This window comes from Sciurus vulgaris (assembly GCF_902686455.1).
Source record: "Sciurus vulgaris genome assembly, chromosome: 1".
NCBI lineage: Eukaryota > Metazoa > Chordata > Mammalia > Rodentia > Sciuridae > Sciurus > Sciurus vulgaris.
In genome coordinates this window covers 69,061,863-69,083,175 of record NC_136461.1, presented here as the reverse complement: position 1 = coordinate 69,083,175, position 21,313 = coordinate 69,061,863, and the positions used below count along the sequence as shown (strand labels likewise).

The 21,313-nt window shown below is 37.4% G+C and overlaps 1 protein-coding gene across 4 annotated transcripts in view; it reads right to left on the bottom strand.

Moving 5' to 3' along the window:
- Positions 1 to 21,313, bottom strand: part of ADGRL2 (adhesion G protein-coupled receptor L2) — a 623,949-nt gene that overhangs the window by 511,678 nt on the left and 90,958 nt on the right. For 3 of the 4 annotated variants that reach the window (XM_079147428.1, XM_079147431.1, XM_079147427.1), the window contains exon 2: positions 17,632 to 17,812. The exons of the other annotated variant lie outside the window; for it this stretch is intronic. The gene's annotated coding sequence lies outside the window, so the exon portion shown is untranslated. The remainder of the gene's footprint in view (positions 1 to 17,631; positions 17,813 to 21,313) is intronic. 4 annotated transcript variants of the gene reach the window in all.

The following is a 21,313-nucleotide window of genomic DNA, read 5'->3' as shown; positions in this document are numbered from 1 at the left end:
TTAGCCAGCAAGTTGCTGAACCAGATGTTCCTTCCTCAGAGGGAAAGACCGATAAAAGTACAGCACCCGGCAAACCCAGGGCACATATTTCCAAAGATGTTTTTCCTCAGGGTATTTACAGATGAGTAGGCGTCTTTCCATTCTGAGGACTTCGTATGCACAACAATAGGACAGGTCATGATGGCTTAAAGGAAATTAGTTTACAGATGCAGCACATCCCCCAGCCCTCAGCCTTCCAGGGGAAGCTCCTGGTACTCTTGGAACTTTCCTGTCAGACTATTATACAATCCAGTGCCTTTTCCAATCAGGAAATATGATGTTCCAAAGACAACTTGACCTCCTGTTTGAAAATGGGCTGGGGGTGGTGGGTGACAAGGAAGGGAGACAAAGGAGTCCTGGTATTTAATTCATAGACCCAATCACAAACACAAACAAGTTAATTTTGTTAAGCACGCACGGTAACATTTCACTTAAGACAAAAATCCCAATTATTTATTCTCCTCTGGAGTACTTCTTATGCCTCCTTGAGTTTTTAAAAGTTCAAGTGTTGCATAAAAAAAATCAACATAATTACAGAAAGCGGTCCTTAAACAAGAATATCCTGTTTTGTTTCCTGCATACTCGCCGGGGTGGCTCATCTGAATCCTTGACAACATCCAACTTCAAGAAGAAAACATCACGCCTGCTTGCTGAGGGTGGTTTTTACACACAGCTCCTCAGCAGTAGGGCTGCTGGCCCCCATGTGTAAGCTGACAATCGCCCTATTGTTTACTTTGCAGTCAGAAAAGCGATGCTGCTTTTCCTCACTATGTATGGTCTCCATAATCCTAACAGTCATGTTCACTCAGCAGTAAGCCCAAATCTATGTTTCCCAGAGGAGTTTCAAATACACGAGATAGATTAGCATCTCTATGGCTTGATGCAATCTGTGACAGATTCAACAGCAATAAACATTTTAAAGTTTGGTCAGCCCTAAATTATTGGCTGAAGCACAATTTTGTTCCTGAGGTAGAGAAAAATTTGCAATAACTTTTGGGTAGTAAATATACTGGTGGAGGAATAATACAACATCCCAAAGCTCTTGCCCTCTCGGCATTTCATTCTGCTTAAAGGAGGGGGGGCAATTGTGTGCTGATGAATTAGAAAACTTCATGAACATTCAAGAAATACACATGCCACTACAAATTAGCCATTAGCAGGGCAAGGTATTCATCCTTTCTGTCAGATTCGGTGGGAAGTATGCCTTATTAGCATTGAAGCCCAAAGAAGTAATATATCAGTCCACATTCACTTTTCCTACAAAAGGAACAGGCAGTCTCAGTTCTGGAAAATAAATAGCGTTGTTCTTTCCATCCCCATTTCAATCCTAAAACTGAAAATCATCAAATGAAATCCTATTTCCTCTCTGCTCCCAGTTTGTCTCCGTGTTTACAATGGAATGCGGTTTTGCATTTTAAATCGGTTCCATCATAACCCTGAAAGTGATCACAGGGCTGCTAATTCTCCCGTCTCCAGTTTCCACCCTCCCCCGCTGCTGCACTTTGAATTTGAATGGGACCCGAGGATTCTCTGGGGGCCACATTTGTGGCCCTTCCGAAGCAGCCTCTCTCCAGCTTTCAGCTGGTTTCCTGGCAGGTTTCATGGGGATTTGTGGTGAGTAGCCGCTCCGGACTCACTTTTCATTCTGTCAGGTTGTGGTTAGGCTTAGTGGGGTTTCTTTGTTATCCTGGCCACTAGTAGTCAATTCCCTTGAAAATATCTGGTTTTCTCTTTTTCACTTAAAAAAAAAAAAAGTAGCTCCTAGGTTCCCTCTTGCCCCCTAAACACAAACACAAAATAAACAGGGGTATCCTGTCAAAAACTCAGGAGGAGAGAAGAGGGAGCACTCCAGATGTTCTCAATGTCCCAATTTAATTTTGATGTCAGTCTATAAAAGATCTTGTGAGGGCCCCATTTCCCGTACCTGCCCTGCTGACATGCTGTTTTACTGAGGAATCAGGGATAAATTTTACTAGTGCCTTTTCGTGTTAAAACAAAGTAAAATAAGCCAAACATAAAATGTGACATTTTGGAGCACAGCATTTCTTGTTAATTCACAATAAACCTGGAAAATAAAAAGTAAGTCCCCAAATTAGTCCAACAAAACAAAACAAATACCTAGGAGTGGGTGAAGATGGAGTGTTCTGCGGACACAGAGGGAGATTTGGCAGTTTCTGCACATGCCTGAAGCCAGCGTTTAAGAGAGTTTTGTATTTCATGAATCAGTTTGGGGAAAAAAAAAAAAAAAAAAGGAGAGAGAGAACAATGTAAGGTTGCCAACATTTTATATTGCCAAGTTAGGCTATTCAAGAAAAGAAAATCAACAAAAAACCACCACCAACAACTAACACTGAAATCTTACATCATTTCTTAAAAGAAAGGACATGTTAACATGGGTGGGGGCTGGAGGGGGGCGGAGGAAAGCCATAATCTCAGAACACAGGACGGGCTTTTCAAGAATGAGGGCTTGGCAACTTCTACACCACCACGCCACAAAGGCCTTCAGAAGCAGCCAGTTCCTGAAACACGCCAAGCCCCTTCCCACCTCACTGCCGTTGCACCCGCTGATCCTCTGACTGGAAATCTATTCCCTGGGACCTTGACAGAGCTTTCCACTCAAATCTAACCGCAGAGGCAGGCTTCTCCAACCACACTGCTGAAGCCCCTCTTCCTAGGCCTCCAGCTCACAACCCCTTCCCTCCCCACTTCCATTTCTTTCCTTGCCCTCATCTTTATTATTATTTTTTCAAAGACTTGTTACTCCGGGGCTGTATAAGATCCATTTACTCATTATCTGTTTTTCCCCATTACAATACAAAGTCATGAGATGCCTTTGTTTACCTCTTTTTCTCCACTATCCAAAACATCATCCTGGGCATGCGAGGCACACAATATATGTCAGCTCCATTTATAGGTGTGTATAATGTCATAGTTCCTGTTTTGCTCATTTTGTAGTAGACAAGAAAAAGTGTGTGCAGAGTCTTCCCTGTTTGGTGTAAAAAAAAACATTGTTTTAAGAAAGACACTTTAGAGACCGTGTTGTTATAGATCAGGGCCAAGAGAAGTAGACAATCCGTGGGTGCACTCTTCACTGCAGAAGAGGGAGTCATGTTTCCTAGGACCTGTGACAAACTGAGAATGGGCTGAAATTATGCCTGACTCCTGGTTTAGAGACAGAAATATTTCTAAATAGAAATAGGCTGTCGAGAAACGTTCACTCTCCTTCTTCCTCCCCAAATTACTGAATTACATAGAATAGGCCTTTGCAGAGGTGCAGAGATATGATACTTTTTCTCCCCATCAAAAGGGTCATGACTGGGGACCCTCTTGTAACAAAAGGCAGATTAACAAGAAAAAAGACAAAAATGTTTAATCAAACTTTATGTATCACAGGTGACACTGGACCTTCAAAAATGAAGACTGAAGACGGGGTCAATGTCTTTTTTTTTTTTTCCTGAACTGAAAATTGAACCCAGGGACACTTTACCATTAAGCTATGTCATCAGACCTTTTTATTTTTGAAAAAGGGCCTTGCTAAGTTATAGGTTGACCTCAAACATGCCATCCTCCTGCCTCAGTCTCCTGGATAGTTGGGTTAACAGGCCTGCACCACTGTGCCTGGCTCAGGGAAAACAATTTTTGTGCAAAGGTTTGATGAAGAATGGACAATGGTGTAGACATGTGTGCTACAGGCCTGGTGTGGTAGCATAACCTGTAATCCCAGTGGTTGGGAAGGCTGAAGCAGGAGGGTCATGAGTTCAAAGCCAGACACAGCAACTGAGTGAGGGTCTAAGCAACTAACAGAGACCCTGTCTCCAAATAAAATGTGACTCAGTTGTGAAGCACTCCCGGGTTCAATCTCTGGTACCAAAAAAAAAAAAAAAAAAAAAAAAAAAAAAAAAAAAAAAAAAAAAAAAGTGAGCGAGAGAAGAAAAGGAAAGAAATGTGTGCTACAGGGCTGAGCAGTAGTAAGTAGGTGGCACACAAATAGTTGAGACCCAGTAGTAGGCAAATGTGATTGGATGAAAGGAAGTGACCTAATGGTACATGGAGAAGGAAAACCCAACCAGGCTTTTGTGTTGGGATGATTCTGACTCTCTGTGTAGCATTCCTTCCTCCCAGGTATAGAGCAGCACGTCCTAGGAACTATCATATAAAGTAGGTCAGAGAATTTCTTTATGGCCAGTGAAGACAGGAAAAGGTTAGGGCAATATTTCTAGTTATTTTGATGTGCCTTGGGAAAGGAATTCTGGTTTCTATGAAATGCTGAGGTGGGAGCGGGTAGAAAGAGGGGCAGGACATAGGAGGGCAGGGAAAGGCCTGCGGGACCTCTTGAAATCTTTTCAATGTCCTTCAGGTAAGTTACTCAGTTTGTCAAAGTGACATACTTCAGGGTATGGTTTTTCTGAGCTCCAACAACTTGCTGCTACTGCTTTTCTTCTTTCTTTTTTCTCTTTTTTTCTTGAACCTTGCTTTCTAATCTTGTGGCTTTTAAACCTCTTGGATTGTATTTGCAACTTTTTTTTTTTTTTTTTAATAAGAGAATATTTACCTACTCATAGACTACAGATTTCTATTGGATAAAAAAAAAAAAAAAAAAAAAAAAAAAGGGAAACAGCCTCCAGGTGACAGCACAATGAACCATTCTCTCTCATGATCATTCACTGTGAAGTATGGAACTGGGAAGACTGGTTCACAGACAAGTCTGCTGCCAGGAACAATAGGTCATTATAGGAAAAAAAAGTAGTTTTCAAATGTATTGTGGATAATTCACAAATAAAGCCAGTAGGTTTTGAAAGTGTGTATTGCAAATTTTTGTGCCATATAGGGTCTTGGAGAGATGATTCGGATTTTTTCTTGAAAGGGTACTGCTTCTCTGTCAGAGCTCAGAATACAATGCCCCCTGTTCAATATAGCACATTAGCATACGAGGTTTTGTAAGTTGAAGAAAATTGAGAAAACCAAAGGTGCAGAAAGGTTCTCTCTGGCCTTTTCCTGCTTTTCTTCCCTGAAACATGGTCTTAGGGAAATTTTCTTACCTACCTCCCTTAAAAGTAGATCATAAGGGACTGTTTATGTGACTTAGTGGCACCGCTCTTGCCTGGCATGTGTGAGGTACTGGATTCAATCTGTAGCACAGCAAAAAATAAAATAAAATAAAATAAAGTAAAATAAAAGTAGATCATGAGACCCTCATGAGACAGGCCTGGAGGCCAAGAATCTAAACAAGCAGGCTTTACTAAGTTTCTGTTTATTATCATTAGGTTATACCACCTTTTTATCTGATCATATTTCAACATGATTGTTCTTTGTCAAAACTGTCCATAAAAATACTTAGTTTTTCCTCAGATTTTGGGTCTTCATTTCTGAGGACACCAGGCTACTGGAAACTTTGGTTAAATAAATTTTATATGCTTTTCTTTTCATATATATATATATATATATATATATTTTTTTTTTTTTTAGTATTGGGGATTGAATTCAGGGGCATTCTATTGAGCTTCATGTTCAGTATTTTCCTTTCCTTTTTTTTTTGAAACAGGTCTTGCTAAGTTGCCCAGGCTGGCCTTGAACTTGTGATCCTTCTGTGTGTGTGGGTGGGAGGGCAGGTGGCAGGGTGTATGTGTGTGATCCTACTATCTCTTTTTGTTTGTTTGTTTTGGTGATCCTCCTATCTCAACCTCCCAAGTAGCTGGATTACAGGCATGCACCACTCTGACCAGCTGTTAATCTGTGTTTTGCTAGAAGATAATCAGTCTTGAACCTTGATGGGTGAGGGAAATAAATTATTTTTTCTCCCCTACAGTTTCTGTACCAAATATGGGGTAGCTGAGACATCCCACTTGATCTAGATATGATCCTGGGACAACTGACAAAAATGTGGCAAAAAGATAAGAGATTTTTCACCAAGGGCTCTTCTCCCAGATCTCTGCCTGTAGTGCCCAGTGGAGACTAGATGATAAAATTTCTCACCTCTCTTGCTTTCCAAATTGCTTGAGTTGGAGAAAAACAATCATATGCTTTTCTTTTATTGCTTTTTCTTTTGTTATAAGGTGCCAGCCATGAGACTTGGGACATATAAGGGCAGTATGGAGACTTGGGACATATAAGGGCAGTATGTCCCCTGTGTAGATTATGGAGCTCGTTTGGATGATTCATTTTTTTTTTCTTCTGAAAAATAGAGAATGAATCCAAGTATACCCAGTGTGAGTTTAGCACAGATTTTTCACTTTAAAACTGGATCCAATGTCTGCTTTTGCTGCCTTACTTCTGAGGAATACCAAAGGTAGTAACAAGGTGGTCTATGAGTAAGTGAGAATAGGAGGAGATGAAGAAAATGAGTTTAAAGTAAAATATGGCCGTATGTGTGTGTGCACATGTGTGTGTTTGTGTTTTATTTGTATACAAGATGAGGTCAACATACATTTTCACTCTAATAATGATAATGAAATAAATGGAAAGAATAATAATGTTGATCTTGTGAAATATCTTTCTCTCACTCTCCTTTTATGCCTGTCTCAGAATGGAATGGCAATGGAGGATTTAGAAATCCTCTGTTGATTAATCCATCATATTCTGACAACTGAATTCCCAGAAACAGAATTAGACTTTGACACAAAGTGACTTTTTGATTGGAATTTCTTTTAAGTCAAAGCTTATAAAGTACTGAGAGGAGGACTGCCCCATAGTGGGCCCTCAAGTAATTGTAGTTACTGTTGTTGATATTAGTTGCTCCCATTAAGAAGCTAAGGATTTTAATGTCTGATCAGCCAACTTCAATGTCTGTCCAGTCAGTTCCACCATCTCAGTATCACTGCAACTGCTGCGTCAGAGACTGTTTTGTAAGAGGTAGACACAAGTTAGTTGGACAGACGTTTACACTGAAGGGTAAAAATTAAAATGTTAAGTGATGTAAAAAAAAAAAAAAAAAAACCAGAACCATGCCCCACCCAATGATGAAGTTGTCTTGTCTTATGATTGTACATCATGAAAATTGAAAATAAAGCCAAGGCTTAACCCCTTGAATATTTGAAATTAAAAAAAAAAAAAAAATACATGTGGCTGGGGTTGTGGCTCAGTGGTAGAGCACTTGCCTAGCACATGTGAGGCATTGGGTTTGATCCTCAGCACCACATTAATAAAAACTAAATAAACAAAATAAAAGTATGCAAAAAATGTGCATTTAAGTTAAAAATTGTCCAGGCACAATGATAAAGGCAGTTATTTTTGTTAAAAGTAGATTGTGGACATAGTAGCTTGTGAAAATGCTGCTAAGTATTCACGTAGTAAAAAAATATTCTTGGCACTAAGAAGTCTCAATTGGCTGTTCAGCTGCACTGTGGTTCATTTTGTGCTTTAAATCAGCTCTAAGACTACACTACATCCCATTGTGTCTGTTAGAAAATCGTTATGGTGCGATTAAAAATAGTGTTGTTTCACAGAGGAGGTTGGACTTTTTCTCCATGTCTGAGGTCTGTGCACTTCCTTAGCTCCTCTTGTGATTATCAATACTTGTGATGGTCTAGAGATAACAGCTGTCCAGAGGACACGCAACAGATGGCAGGCGCCAGGTGATGTGTCATCCTGTTTGGGATACTTTGACACCTGACCTTGGGTATTCCAAAATGCTGGCATGCAAGTGACTCCTTTTAAATACCAGAGATCTGGAATGTTCTGTGACAAAATTAATCTTGCTCCAGAAATAAAGAGAAATTGAAGTGTCCTTAAGAAATGAAGTGTGCCATGTAAGGCTAAAATAAATTGTCCTTTGGAACTTTTAAACTGTTAGAGATAAGAATACTAAACATGGAGAAAGTCCCATACATTGATAGGTAAGTTTTTCTTCCAGAAAAGAGTGTGATAAGATTGGACAGTTCTTTCATTTTTTGTAAAAATCTTTAAAGATTGGCTTTATATTGTTTTAAAAAAGAGCTGCTTAACCCTGGCTTTAGTAATGACATGACTTGTTGAATGACATAGTCTGTAATGAAATTAACCTAAGTGGTTTGAGAATTAATTAAGTGGTTTCATTTTACATTTTCAGGTTGCATTTTAACACGAAACACTTAAGCCTCTGTCTTCATTATTCAGTACATTATACAGTACATAGATGTGTGCAGCATTATTATGGGAATAAGAAACTAACAGGAAATTCATTGACAAAGATGCTGAACAATGAATTGAACAACGCTTGTGATTGTGCTATGTTATTCAGTATTCAGACTCTTGAGTTACCGATTCTCCTTGACTGCCTTGTGCTCCTTCCTCTCAGTTACACAACCACTTTCAGGTTCCAGAGCCTCAGTTCTGTCTAGCACATATTCTGGACTTTCTAGATGTATACATTTTAATACAATAACAAAACAGTATTGAATAATAGATATATGTTCTGCTTCCGTGTTCTGCAAAGTATCCTGGGCATGCCTGCCTGCCAGCTCAGTGCTCCCTCAGTGATATTGAAATGATATTTGACTACCTTTACTTTGACTTGAGTATGAGTATAGAGGCCTTTTTTTTTTTATTTTTTCTTTTTTTGTTTTGTTTTGTTTTGAGGTACTGGGGATTGAACCCAGGAACACTTTGTCATTGAGTTACGTTCCCAGCCCTTTTTATTTTTTATTCTGAGACAGGATCTTGCAAAATGCCCAGGTTGGCCTCTATCATGTAATTGTCCTACCTCAGCCTTCGTTGCTGGGATTACAGGTGTATACCATGCCCAACAACTATAGGCCTTAAAAGCAGGCAATGTGGGGATGAACAGGTCTCACAGGGTTTAGTTTAATTTTGTCAAAAATGTTGTCTTTTCTTTCTCATGTTAGCAAAACCATGTCCTGCAGTTCACTAAGATTTGTATTTCTTCTAAAACATGGCACTCTGACATTTTCCGTTTGTCTATTCATGTCCCAGGAGACATAACCACATGCCATATATGTTTTCCGTTAATATATTTGCAAGTTGGTCTCACTGGTTGGTCTCTGAAAGATATCCAGCAGATAAAGCACATGGAATGAGAAAGGAGATTTTAGTAAATGCATAAGGGAGTAGGGACAGGATATAGGACGTAGGAAACAAGATAAGTGATATTGTATAGATTTGAAATACATTGCATGTGTTTTGGGACAAAAAAAAAAACCAAAACAAAAAAAAACAAAAACATTTTACTTATTCTAAGAGCTTAGAATATACCAGACATCATAACAAGTACTTTATTTGTATTGTTTGATTTGATTCTCACACCTGTGTGAGATAGTATTATTATTGTCAGTTTACTGATGAGAAAATGGTGACATAGCTGATAATTTGTCCAAGTCATACAAGATGATCTTCCATATGCTTCTCATTTCTTACAAGTATGTCTGTTGCTTCCCTGAATGATGGTATGATTTTAGCATCATTTGACCATTACAAGTTAAGGTCTTCTTTGTTGTTATTTTTGAATGGAGGTGCTAATTAATAAAGGACTGAAAAATACATTTGTTGTATAATGAAATACATCTGTACACTTCTTAAAATACTATCATATCTATCAAAAAAGAAGTTTGAGAAATATGAAAACGTGTGTTCTTTTGAACGACTGGAGTATGTTTGTAATAAGTAGAATGTTAGTAGGCAATTTTCCCCTGAAAACTTCGTTTATCTTATGATTAATATACAGATAATTTTATTATATCCTTTGGTAGAAATTAAAGGAAAAATGATTCCTTTCATCTGTTGAGTAAAATGAGTCTATAAATAAAACTGCTAAGAAAATGTTCAGATCTTCCTCTGATAGTCCATGGAAGGTAATATGTTCCCAGCTGAGAGAGTATAGGAATGACATGACAGGATACATTTTCAAAATAAGCATGCCATAAAAATGATTGGTAGATTATAATCTATGCAATTAAACTCTCTTTTATCCCCAAATTTTGAAGGTAGCAACCTCTGAGTCTGACTTGTGCCAAAGAAAGATGACTAATTGGAAACCTAAAAGTGAATTCTGGGTTTTCATTTGCTTTTTATTGCAGGATTATATATATTGAAGGGAGGTGAAAAGAATGTGCAGTTGAGATGCTCTGTGGTTACCTCAGTATCTTGCCATGATACTGGTTCAGTATGACATTACAATGACAGCTAAAACACTGATGTGGACAAGATAAACCCGCAGTGGATCCAAATGCCATGAAAAGCACATGCAGCAGAGAGAGAGAAGAAAAGACCCTTGTCTTCTGCCTGTGATCATACTATTATAACCTGAAGCCAAGCCAGAAGTGGGATTTTATAGCTATAATTGCCATTTGAGATTATTCGCCGCCTAATTCAACTAGATGAGAGGGGCCAACTTTAACAGTCCTGAAAACCTACCTTACGTATCCATTATTGTACGATTTTAGTTTTGAATCAGTACGAGCTTTATCTCCAGTTATGATGTTCACATCCCCACAAGCAAGAGGAGGATCAATAGTAAAAGGAAACGAGCAAATTGTAGGCTTTGCAATAAATCTAAGGTATTAGGTGGACATAATTTAAACAGTTATTTTTCTTTTCCTGAAGAATAAACACATAATAGGAGAAAAAAAAATGAGGCTCTAAAGGGATTACGCATCCCTAAATATTTTATAGCTGTGTTAAATGCAATGCTGAGCTTTAGTTCCACTGCTGAATATTTGCTGATAACCATTTACTCACCAACTGCAAACCCAAAAGATGCTCTTTGAGGTTTTTGTGTGGTTTTCGCCTTGTCCCTTCTGTCAGTGTTTCACTGCATGATTGTAAAGAGCTACTCTTTGCATGTGAGAAGACAGATGCTGGTGATTTAGGCAGGGAAATGCAACACAGTGCTTTTACTCAGCTGATATTTAATGATTTACCATTTAATGTAGTTCATCTTTCATAACCCTGAGTTCAAACAGAAGCAGCTGCTATTAGGGATGCAATAATATTGAACTTCCCACCAACGACCTAGGAGAGCTTCTTTTGTAGCTTTAGCTACTGGACCCATCTGGCCGTTTCCCCTAAGCACGACAACTGAGGGAGAAAAGCAGTTTACTTCCCGTCAATGGAATCTTGGAGAGAATGCATAATTATGCCAGATAAAGATTTTCAAATCAAAATTCGTGTTAACATCACTCTGCAACTTTGGAGGACAAAACAATGCATTTCGTCTCATTATCAAACGAATGCTGAGAAAACTCAGAAAACATATGCAAATCATGTTGAGCTGAAATCAATTCAAAGGGTAGAAGGGTCCCTGGACTCCAAACTAGAAGATAAGCTTATATTCTTATAATTTCTATTTGCTTTCATTAGGGCAGGAACATTCTGGTAAGGTATTTGAAAGGCCTTTTTCCCTCTAGTTTTAGAATATAACTAGACAGATATACAGATATAGATGTTTAGATGGATGTATGGATAGATAAACTAATGTAAAAAATCTTTAAAAAAAAAAAACAAACTAGAGCATAAGTGAGAGACACCTAATGAAATTGAAGAGGTTAGGAGTAATGTATCCAATGGTGCTGACAAGAATTGTATATTAATGTTATCAAATACAATGCTTTAAATGTCTTTTCCATATCATAATTCTATTATCTGTTTTCACTTTGGCCTATTAGTGAGTGAATAAAGAGCAGATTATAGGATAGGTGGCCCTTTTATTTTTATTTATTTTTTTCCGTTTCTCCTACTTATTTTTGTTAAAATTCTAACATCTGTAAATTAGGATTTGCAAGAAAAGGATTATGAAATTTCATTATAATTATAGGCCTCCCAGACAACAACTGTTGCATAGTTATGATTACATCTAATCCCTTGACTGCTTACAATAGACCAAAATGTTTTTTTCTTTTCCAGCAATATATTCCTAAAAGACAATGAAGGCAGTTAGACCAGATGTTTTTCACTGTGAGAAACCTACTTAGAGGTGTCTGTCCTGATGGGATTAGATGGACTAAAACTACTGTGTGGGTCCCCTCTCCTGCATTATAGCATTTTTCATTCTTAATGCCAAGGTCAGATTTTTCCTCAAGGCCTTTAATGATTAAAAAAAAAAAAAAAAAAAAAAAAATATATATATATATATATATATTAAGCTGTGTCTGTGGTACAAAGCATTTATTCTTACATCCATGCATCTTTTGAAAATACTGTCCTAGAGATATGTATGTCTTTTCCAAAGTTAGATGATTCTTAATATTTGGGATTTGCCATAGGGCAAATAAATAGACAATCCATATAACATTTATAATTATGAAATTATGACATTTCAAAAAATAAAGACAACTTTCTGTATGAGACTTCTGATAAAAGAAAGTCATAAATATAAATGTGTCCATCTTATACTTTATCATTGCAAAGTTATGGTAAAAATTGCTTTTGTTTATTTTGGGGGTTGAGTTCTACTGTCTGGTCTGCTGTTGGTCAAGTGCCTTGGATTCCTGGATTTTTAGGTTATCATTATTTGTGGAGAAAACCTTTCAATTGTTTATTTATTTATCACATTTAACCAGTTTCCACGTAGGCAACTGGATATGTTATCATGGAGAATTAGACCACATTATCAGGAGTTCACTTAAAAAAAGTATGATCAAAGTGCCTTGTCCATTTGAAAACTGATCTGTCTAAGTAAGTTGCTATAAATTGAAAATTGGGTATTAATGTATCAACCTCAACAAGTTAGAAAGTTTGACCTGGAATCTTATCCAGATTCATTCTTTCAGTCTGAATATAGACAGGTATTTTCTGAGATTTTTATTTCTCTGTTTTCTCAGTTCCATGATTTATAGGAGTTCTAATTTGAAGCAGGGTAGAAATGCCACCACAGAAAGTGTGGGGTTTTCCCCACAAAATGTTATTATAATTGTTCCCAGGTCCAAGGGCTTATGATTATAGGAAAGTATATATTATAACACAATGTTTCTAAAATTTTAGACTTTTACAACTGAAAATAAAAGAATCTATTCCCTTTGTTTGCCCCCCCCCCCCCCAAGGCAGATATTCTGGTTCATTTCATTTTAATTAGTCCTAGCATATATATTTGGTAGTTATCATTGGACACTATGATTTCACAACCAGAAAAGATTTCAGTTTTAGGAAGCTGTTATTCATGTGAATGTGGTTAGAGCACTCAAGGAAAGTGAACATTTTACAATTGACTTTTTTTTTTCTTTTTGGTATTACTGGGGAAGATTGACCCTAGGGTCTCACACACGCTAGCCAAATACTTTACCACTGAGCTAAATCCCCAGCATTGTCTACAACCTTTTTTAATTCTGTAGATAGGGTCTTGCAAAGTTGCCCCAACTGGCCTCAAAATTGTAATTCTCCTGTGTCAACCTCCCTAGTAACTGGGATTTATAGGTGTGTGCCACTGTGCCCAATTTACTAGAAATACATTAAATCTTCTTAAAAATGACTTATAAACCTTAGAAATAAGAAAAACATATCTAGAACTCAAATTATAAAAATACACTAATATTTCTCTGGGAGAATGATAGACTCTAACACAACGAGCAAAGCCTTGCCACAGTTTTTCTATCTACCCTACCTTAAATATGTCACTATGTTCCCAACTTATGACATTGTAGGGGCAGAAAGGTGATGTCCCTTTTCTTGTCTATCAAAGAAGTCCTGGCCAACACTCCTACAACAAAAGATGGGTTAGCAAGAGAAAGGCATAGAAATTTATAGCAGTAAAGTTTTATGTGACCTGGAACCCTTAAGAAATGAAGACCCAAAGATTCAGGGAAAACTAGATTTTCATGCTTAAGTTTGATGAAGAATGGGCAGCTGGACAGAAATGTGATTGGTCAAAAGGTATGAGCTGATGTAACAGACTCCAGGGAGAAAACCTAGCAAGGCCTGTTTGTTTGGATTCTTCTTGGCTCTATAGGTCGTACTCCTTCCTTCTGGGCCCTTTCTGAAATGAGGCCTCATGACCTACTATCAGATAAGAAAAGGTTAGAGTAATATTCCTAGGTTTTATGGCTGACTTTGGGTTCTAGTATCTATGATTCACCTTGGGGAAGAGGAATTCTGCCTTGGGGAAGAAAAGGGAGTAGAAGGAAAAAGGGCAGAAGAAGGTCAGAAAAAGAGTTTGCTTTTGGATTAATTCAATGTCTAATTTGATGTCCTTCAGTTTGAAACATGCAGCATGCCAAAGCATCATAATTGGGATATCCCTTCCAAAGTCCCAACACCTGGTACCATATTGCTGAAAGGAGTTATAGAGAGAAAAAATCCATTCCAAGAGATTGAAGTATGGTATTTTTGACATAGGAAAGAAAACAGATCTCACTTCTCTTCCGCTCTTGTGAAGTTATAAAAAAACTCATATGGAAATTTAATTGAATATTTTGAAAGGAAAATTACAAAAGAAGGCAATAAAAAAACACCTAATGGAAACTTCTGAATATTATTTTATAAAATGATGGCAAAGCTAATGACCAAAAAATTCATGAATTGTCTTCATAATGATTTACCAATTTAAAATTACATACTGGTAATTTAACTATTTTTCTTAGTGCTTTTCATTCCATACTCTTTTTACAGGGATTAAAAAACTATATAGTAGTCCTTCTGGGTCACAACACATTTTATTGTAATTGTAAAGTGTAATTCAGGAAAATTTCAATTGTATTTATGGGAAAAATAATGAAGTAAAGGAAGATGTTTGTTGTACCTAGAATACAGCATGGCATAAAAAAGAAAATCTCTTTAACTTATAAGGCAGTAATTCTTAATGCATGTTCTGAGGACTACTTGCCTGAGAATTACCTGGGAAACTTGTTAGAAATGCAGCAAATTCCTGGGATCCATGCCAGATCTACTGAGTCTGTTCCAGGGGAATTAAATTCAGAACCTGTTTTACTACATACATAGTTACAGATGCTTCTTAAGCATGGACAACTTTCAGAACACTCCTTTAAAAGAAATCTTTTTAGCCTATATATTCATTTAGAACCACTGGTCAAATAAAAATAAACCAGTAGATTTCTGAGCAGGTGGAATAAAGAAAAGGTAAAAATTTTTCGTTGCATCCCTGGACTTAGTAGTTTACTTTGTATATGTTAGATGAATCAATAAATGGAATTTTATCAATTACACAAAGACAAATATCATTTGGATGCAAAATATGCAGGTTGCTGTTCTTCACCCATCCAATGATCACAATCAGGAAATCCATTAAGAATATCCAAAGGAAAATTGATCACTTCATGTACTACATGTATTCATTAATATTTGGAACAAGAGAAGATAATAGATGATTTGAAGTGAAGTTACAGAGGAGGTAGCATGTGTGTGTGTGCGGGGGGGGGGGGGCAACTTAAGTATATCCATAAACTCTTTAGCAAGTTCCTAGATTCCAAGGTAGAGATGTTTACTTTTCTTTTTTTTGGGGGGGGGGGCGGGTACTGGGGACTGAAGCCAGGGGTCTTCTACCACTGAGTTATATCTTCACCCCTATTTGTGTTTTATTTTGAGAAAGGATCTTGATAAGTTGCCAGGCTGGCCTCAGACTTGAAATCCTCCTACTTCGGCCTCCTAAGAGATGTTGAATTTGCTAATCTTTATTATTATTATTATTTACTTTAAATTTTTAAGCAGAAAGGTTGTTTAGGGTATCTACAGTACAGTTTTAATATTTAAAAATAAATTTATTATCCTTAAAAAGCTGTTTATGAATGTTCTTTTCTTACCATATTTGCTGAAATTAAGATTACTTCCGTTTTAGCAACAAAAAAAAGAGAGATACTCATTTTCACATGTTTAATTATTTATTTATTAACTCAACAAGTACTTAAAATTATTCACTCTCTGCATTGTTAAATGAGATATAGTCACTAGCCTTGAAAATCTCATAGCTTAAAATGTTGAGAGGAATGGGGAAATTGTATTACAAAGTATAAAGATAAATAAATAGATTTATAAACTTGTGTCCTTCTTATGTATCATGGGTACCTTATCAGGGACTACACTTTTCATTCTTTTTTTAAATTTATTTTTTATTTATTTATTTTACTTTTTTTTTGATTCATTGTACACAAATGGGGTACAACTTTTCATTTCTCTGGTGACTCTACGTCGTGTACACTTTTCATTCTTAAGCATCTGCCTTGAGTCTAACTTGGAGACCATGTAATTTAACAGGTAAATAGCATACTGGAAGGTGAAGGTCAGGGGCTAGTTGCAGGAATGCTTCCTTCATTGGCATTTTAGGACTGGCCCAGAAGGAAGCCTTGCTTTCTATCACAGATGGTTACCCACTAACGTCTGTGCTCTCATTTGGGTCATATTCACTGGGAGTATTTGTGAACAAAGGGCCTTAGCATTTACTTCAGATTCTCTCTTTGTTGAACTGAGCTGTCATAGGCTGGATAAACATGTCTTTAGAGACCATCATTAGGATCATTAGGATCTGCAGTGATATTCTCCTGCTGCTTATCACATCTTTTGTTAGGGAGCCCTCCCTCTCCCTATTGTAAGGCTGGGTGTGTCTACATCCTGCTCTTTTGTAATAATCTTTTTAAGCTCTTTAATAGTTTTGTCTACTTAATGGACTAGCCTCTAACCGCCAAAGCCAAGATTGCATAATTTTAACAAAGAGACTATATAAACACACACACTAGTGTCTCTTAATTAAGAGTGTGATGAGTAGATGAAGGTATTTGGCAATAGCTGAAATCAACAAAGTCATTAAAAATTCTTCCGTGATACTACTAATTTGTTTGTAATAGCCTTCTAATTGCAACAGATAAACAAAGACAAATGTGAGTTGGACTCTATGTAAAAAGTATCAATCTTGCCTTTTCTGGTTAAAACAGTTATAATTTCCACTTCCGATACAGTTGAAATAAAGAACAGAAAGCCCTGCCCCGTGCCTGTGGTTGACAGCCTGCTAATGTTCGGGTTCCTTTTCTGAAAGGTGGTCTTCCTTTATAAAATGTTTGTTGTCAGTGGGTAGCATTGTGTAGTCTAGGAGAAATCACAGAGACGCAGGTGCCTTATGAATAGCCAGATGGGAAATGGAAGATGATCAAACTTCCTCCTAGACCGTCGGAGTCAAATAGGAATGACAAAAGATTTTCCTTTGAAACAGTGAAGAGAGCAAAACCTAATTTTAAAGTCTTGTATACAAATGACGCTAATGCCCTGCATAAACCTCTCTCTTAAAGGCACGAAACCTGTTTTTTAGAGCTTTTCTCATCACCAAAATACAGCCAGAGTCTGCGATTAGACTCAGCAGCTGTTTAACAGTGCCAGAAATACTGATGAACTTCCAAGACACTTTCTCCCAGCAAGATAAAATCGTCCAAAGAGCTGGCTCGGATTTCGCTCAAGCTGACTCAGAGGGAAGAGCGCCACCTGTCGATCGTGGTCGCAGTGTTGACCGCATCTGGCCACCCTTCCCGTTAGCCCTCCACCCACCCACCAGCACATCCTGTTTCCCCAGAGAGCTGCATATAGTAATGTTCTGAGGTGGTCCGAAGTTCACCTAAGTGTGCTCATATCACGCTCTATAATTTGGGGAAAACACATGAATTTTAATCAGTTTTTGAAACAACCAGGCCTCTCTTCTCATTTACTAGAATGGAAAAAATTCACTTTTATTACCTTAAAGATGCCAAACAGTGCCATTTTATTACTGTGGGAAGCTGGAAGTCATTTCCGAACTCTTTTGGCAAGGGTGCTATGTAGAGCATCCAATTCAGTCCTTTAAGTGTCTTCTGAGAACCACCACACAAACTGTGATTTACTGTCTTCAGGAGTTAAAGGGACCCTTTCTACCCTGAAACTGAAGAAAGAAAGGTGAAGTGTGTCTACGAAGCATCCCAATGAGACCCGCAGGAATATGAGACAACCCAGAGTGGCGAGTCAGAGATAGAGAATGTTTTGGTAACCCATGATTCCAACATATAATTTTAAATTTGCTTCAAAAGATTATGTTGGCAACCTTTAAAAGTTGAGATGAGTTTTGTGTATTGATACATCAGTATTACTAAGGCGGCTTTCACAGGCATTTGACACTTGGTAGCAATGTGGCCACTTTCCCCTCCTCCCTTCTTGCTGTTTGCAGCCTAAATAGGTTTTGCTACACTTCCACAGTGAAAAGTGTCATAGTTAAAAAAAAAAAAAAAAAAAAAAAAAAAAAAAAAAATAGAACACACACACACACACACACATAGATACACGTACACATACACACATACTGTGGAAGTACCTTAGACTTACAAACACAAATTCAAATGACTAAACAAAATTAAACAAGAATCAAAAAAGAAGTTTTTGCATATTTTCTACACTGCAACCAGAAGATGGAAAGACTCCAGCTACCCTTCTTGCCATTCAGTAGCAACAAATGAGAATTTGAATTTCAGTCCTCTTTTGCTCACTCAGATTTCTCGTAGTTTGACAGTGTGTAATCTGGGGGATTACTGTTGCTTTTAGTCAAAATATGTTCACGCACACATGTGTTTTTCTCTGATGTTGCATGTATATTTTTATTTTTGTGGTGGTGGGGATTAAGCCCAAGACAAACAAGATACTTAACCACTAGTCAAGAAATATATATTATGCGACTAGCCGAGTGTCACACAGAGGACTCTATAAAAGTGTGACACAATAATGAGTGATAAATTATACCATTGCGGAAACTAGTTTTTCTTTTTTCCAAATTTTTTATCGAAAATAATTATTCTATCACACCAAAATTAGAAGCTGTCTGATAATGTAAAAGGAACTCTGGTAAACTCCCTTTCTTGTCAAAAGTCATCACACTACTGACTTCAAGTAGAAAGGTTAATCTTTATTTGCCTTTATATGTTTAAGCTTTGATGATTATTGTCCAAAGCAACTCTCAAAGCAGTGGATCATTTTTCTTTGGTTATAAGTAAACTCAAATATCTTGTGAAACAATGTCTCTCTGGTTATTATGTTCTTTTTCTTGTATCTTCCTTTTTTATTTTCAGTGCTGGGGATCAACTCCAGGGTCTTGCACAAGCACTCTACCGCTAAGCTACCTTCCCAGCCTACTAATTATATTACAGGTTATTTATTTATTTATTTATTTTTGTATGCTGGTCACAGAACCTAAGTCCTGGTGTATGCTGGCCAACCCTGTTGGGGGTAAGCTATATCCCCATCTCTTATCAAAGTATCAGACTCTTAAACTAAAGGTATTTGTCACGGTAGCTTGCAGTTTTCATGTTTTTTTTTTAGATGAAATTAATATTTTCATACATTGTTGTGGTTACTGCACAACCACTTTTTTATTGTATTTATTTTATTTTTTTGTTCTGACAGGGAGATTCTGACACTTGCAGTGGATATGACATTAAATTAGAAATATTATGTGGTCTGTTTCTTGTTAGTACCAGGATGATATATCTATTCTAAAGTAGAAGAGTCACCCTTGGCAGAATATCATGCTGCTTTCTTTGCTAAATCGAATAGGAATAATAGAGACTAAATCTTTAAGTAGCACCTGCCAGGCAAATGGTGGAGGGAAATGGAGGACTTCATCCAGAGAGCCAGGACTGCAATACTGCTCCTCTATCCAAAGTTGAGTAGGGAATCAAGTGCTTTCTGTCCTTTAAAAGGATTAACATTGAGTTCAAAAGCTTTAATATATACAAAACAAAAGAGTAGAAAAAATTTCCAAGTGTAGATTTAATCATCAGCTTGCTGAGTCATCCCTAATAATCATAAAAGGAAACAATAGCAGGTGTGGTGGTACACAGCTGTAATTTTGAAGGCTGAGGCAGGAGGATTACAAGTTGAAGGCCAGCCTCAGCAATTTAGCAAGACCATGTCTCAAAATTAAAAAATATGGCTGGGGATGTAGCTCAGTGGTGACATACACAGTCAGATTCCCATTACCCCTACCCCATTCCCAAACACAATAAAAATGGAAAGAAGAGAAAAAGAACAGTAATTTTTAGAAAGAAAGGGAAAATAATGGGTTGAAAAGTTTTCTATTTTAAGAAATATGTCCAGTTAAAGCTGGTATGTATATTGGACTGACCCATAATGTCCTATATGTGTATATCATTTACTCTTTTACATATCCATCCATCTGCCTGTCCATCTATCCATCTATCCAGCCATTCATCCATCCTTCATTCAATCATTCATCTAACCCAACCAAATATTTATAAATCATTTAATTCCTTCATCTACTCATAAATTCAACCTGTTTCGGGTGGTTGATATATGACCCACACTATTGCTAGTGATAGAAAGACAAAGAGGATGGAGTCCTTTCTCTCAAGGCACTTAGATCCCCATGGGAGAAAAAAGTCAAGTTTATCAGTACAACATGCGACAGGTAATATGATATCACTGCCCTATGAAGATAGAAAGACTTGTAAATTAGATGGCTCCTTCTGGGAAGGCCGAAATTAAAGCTGAACTTTAAAAGGTAAGCAATCAGTTAGGTAGGTGGTGAAGAGGAAAGACAATTCTAGAAAAAAGACATGAGGGCTGGGGATATAGCTCAGTTGGTAGAGTGCTTGCCTCAAATGCACAAGGTTCTGGGTTTAATCCCCTGCACACACACACACACACAAAACATGGCATATGCAAAACCCATCATCACTGATTTGCTCATTAGTAGTCATAAGATGATAATTTAACAGAACTCACTTCTTTACACACAAAGTGATAAAACGATTGAATTAAGAATGGCCTAACTGGTGACTCACAATAGGCAGGGGAGAGTGGAGGTTCACCAGATTGGACGGGAGGAAAGGGAGAAAGAGAGGGGAGATGAGAATGGGAAAGACAGTAGAATGAATTGGACATAATTTTCCTATGTTCATATTTGAATACATGACCAGTTTAACTCCACATCATATACAACCACAAGAATGGGAAGTTATGCTCCATGTACATATGATATGCCAAAATACATTCTACTGTCATGTATATCTAAAAAGAACAACAACAACAACAAAAGAATGACCTAGCTGGGCTCAGAGAATACACTTGTAATCCCAGGAGGCTGAGGCAGGAAGTTTGGAGGTCAGCCTCAGCAATGTAGGGAGGCTGCAAGCAACCTAGTGAGACTCTGTCTCTACATAAAAAATAAAAGGGTCTGGGGATGTGGCTCAGTGGTTAAGTGCCCTTGGGTTTCATCCCCAGTACCAAAAAAAAAAAAAAAAAAAAAAAAGAATGAATTAAGAAGGAGGCAGTAGAGTTTCATGATTATTTGTGCTGCCTCTGGAAACAGATTTTTCGGGGTTCAAACTTTTTTTCTCTCTCTAGTTGATTACCTGGGGATATTACTCAACCTCTT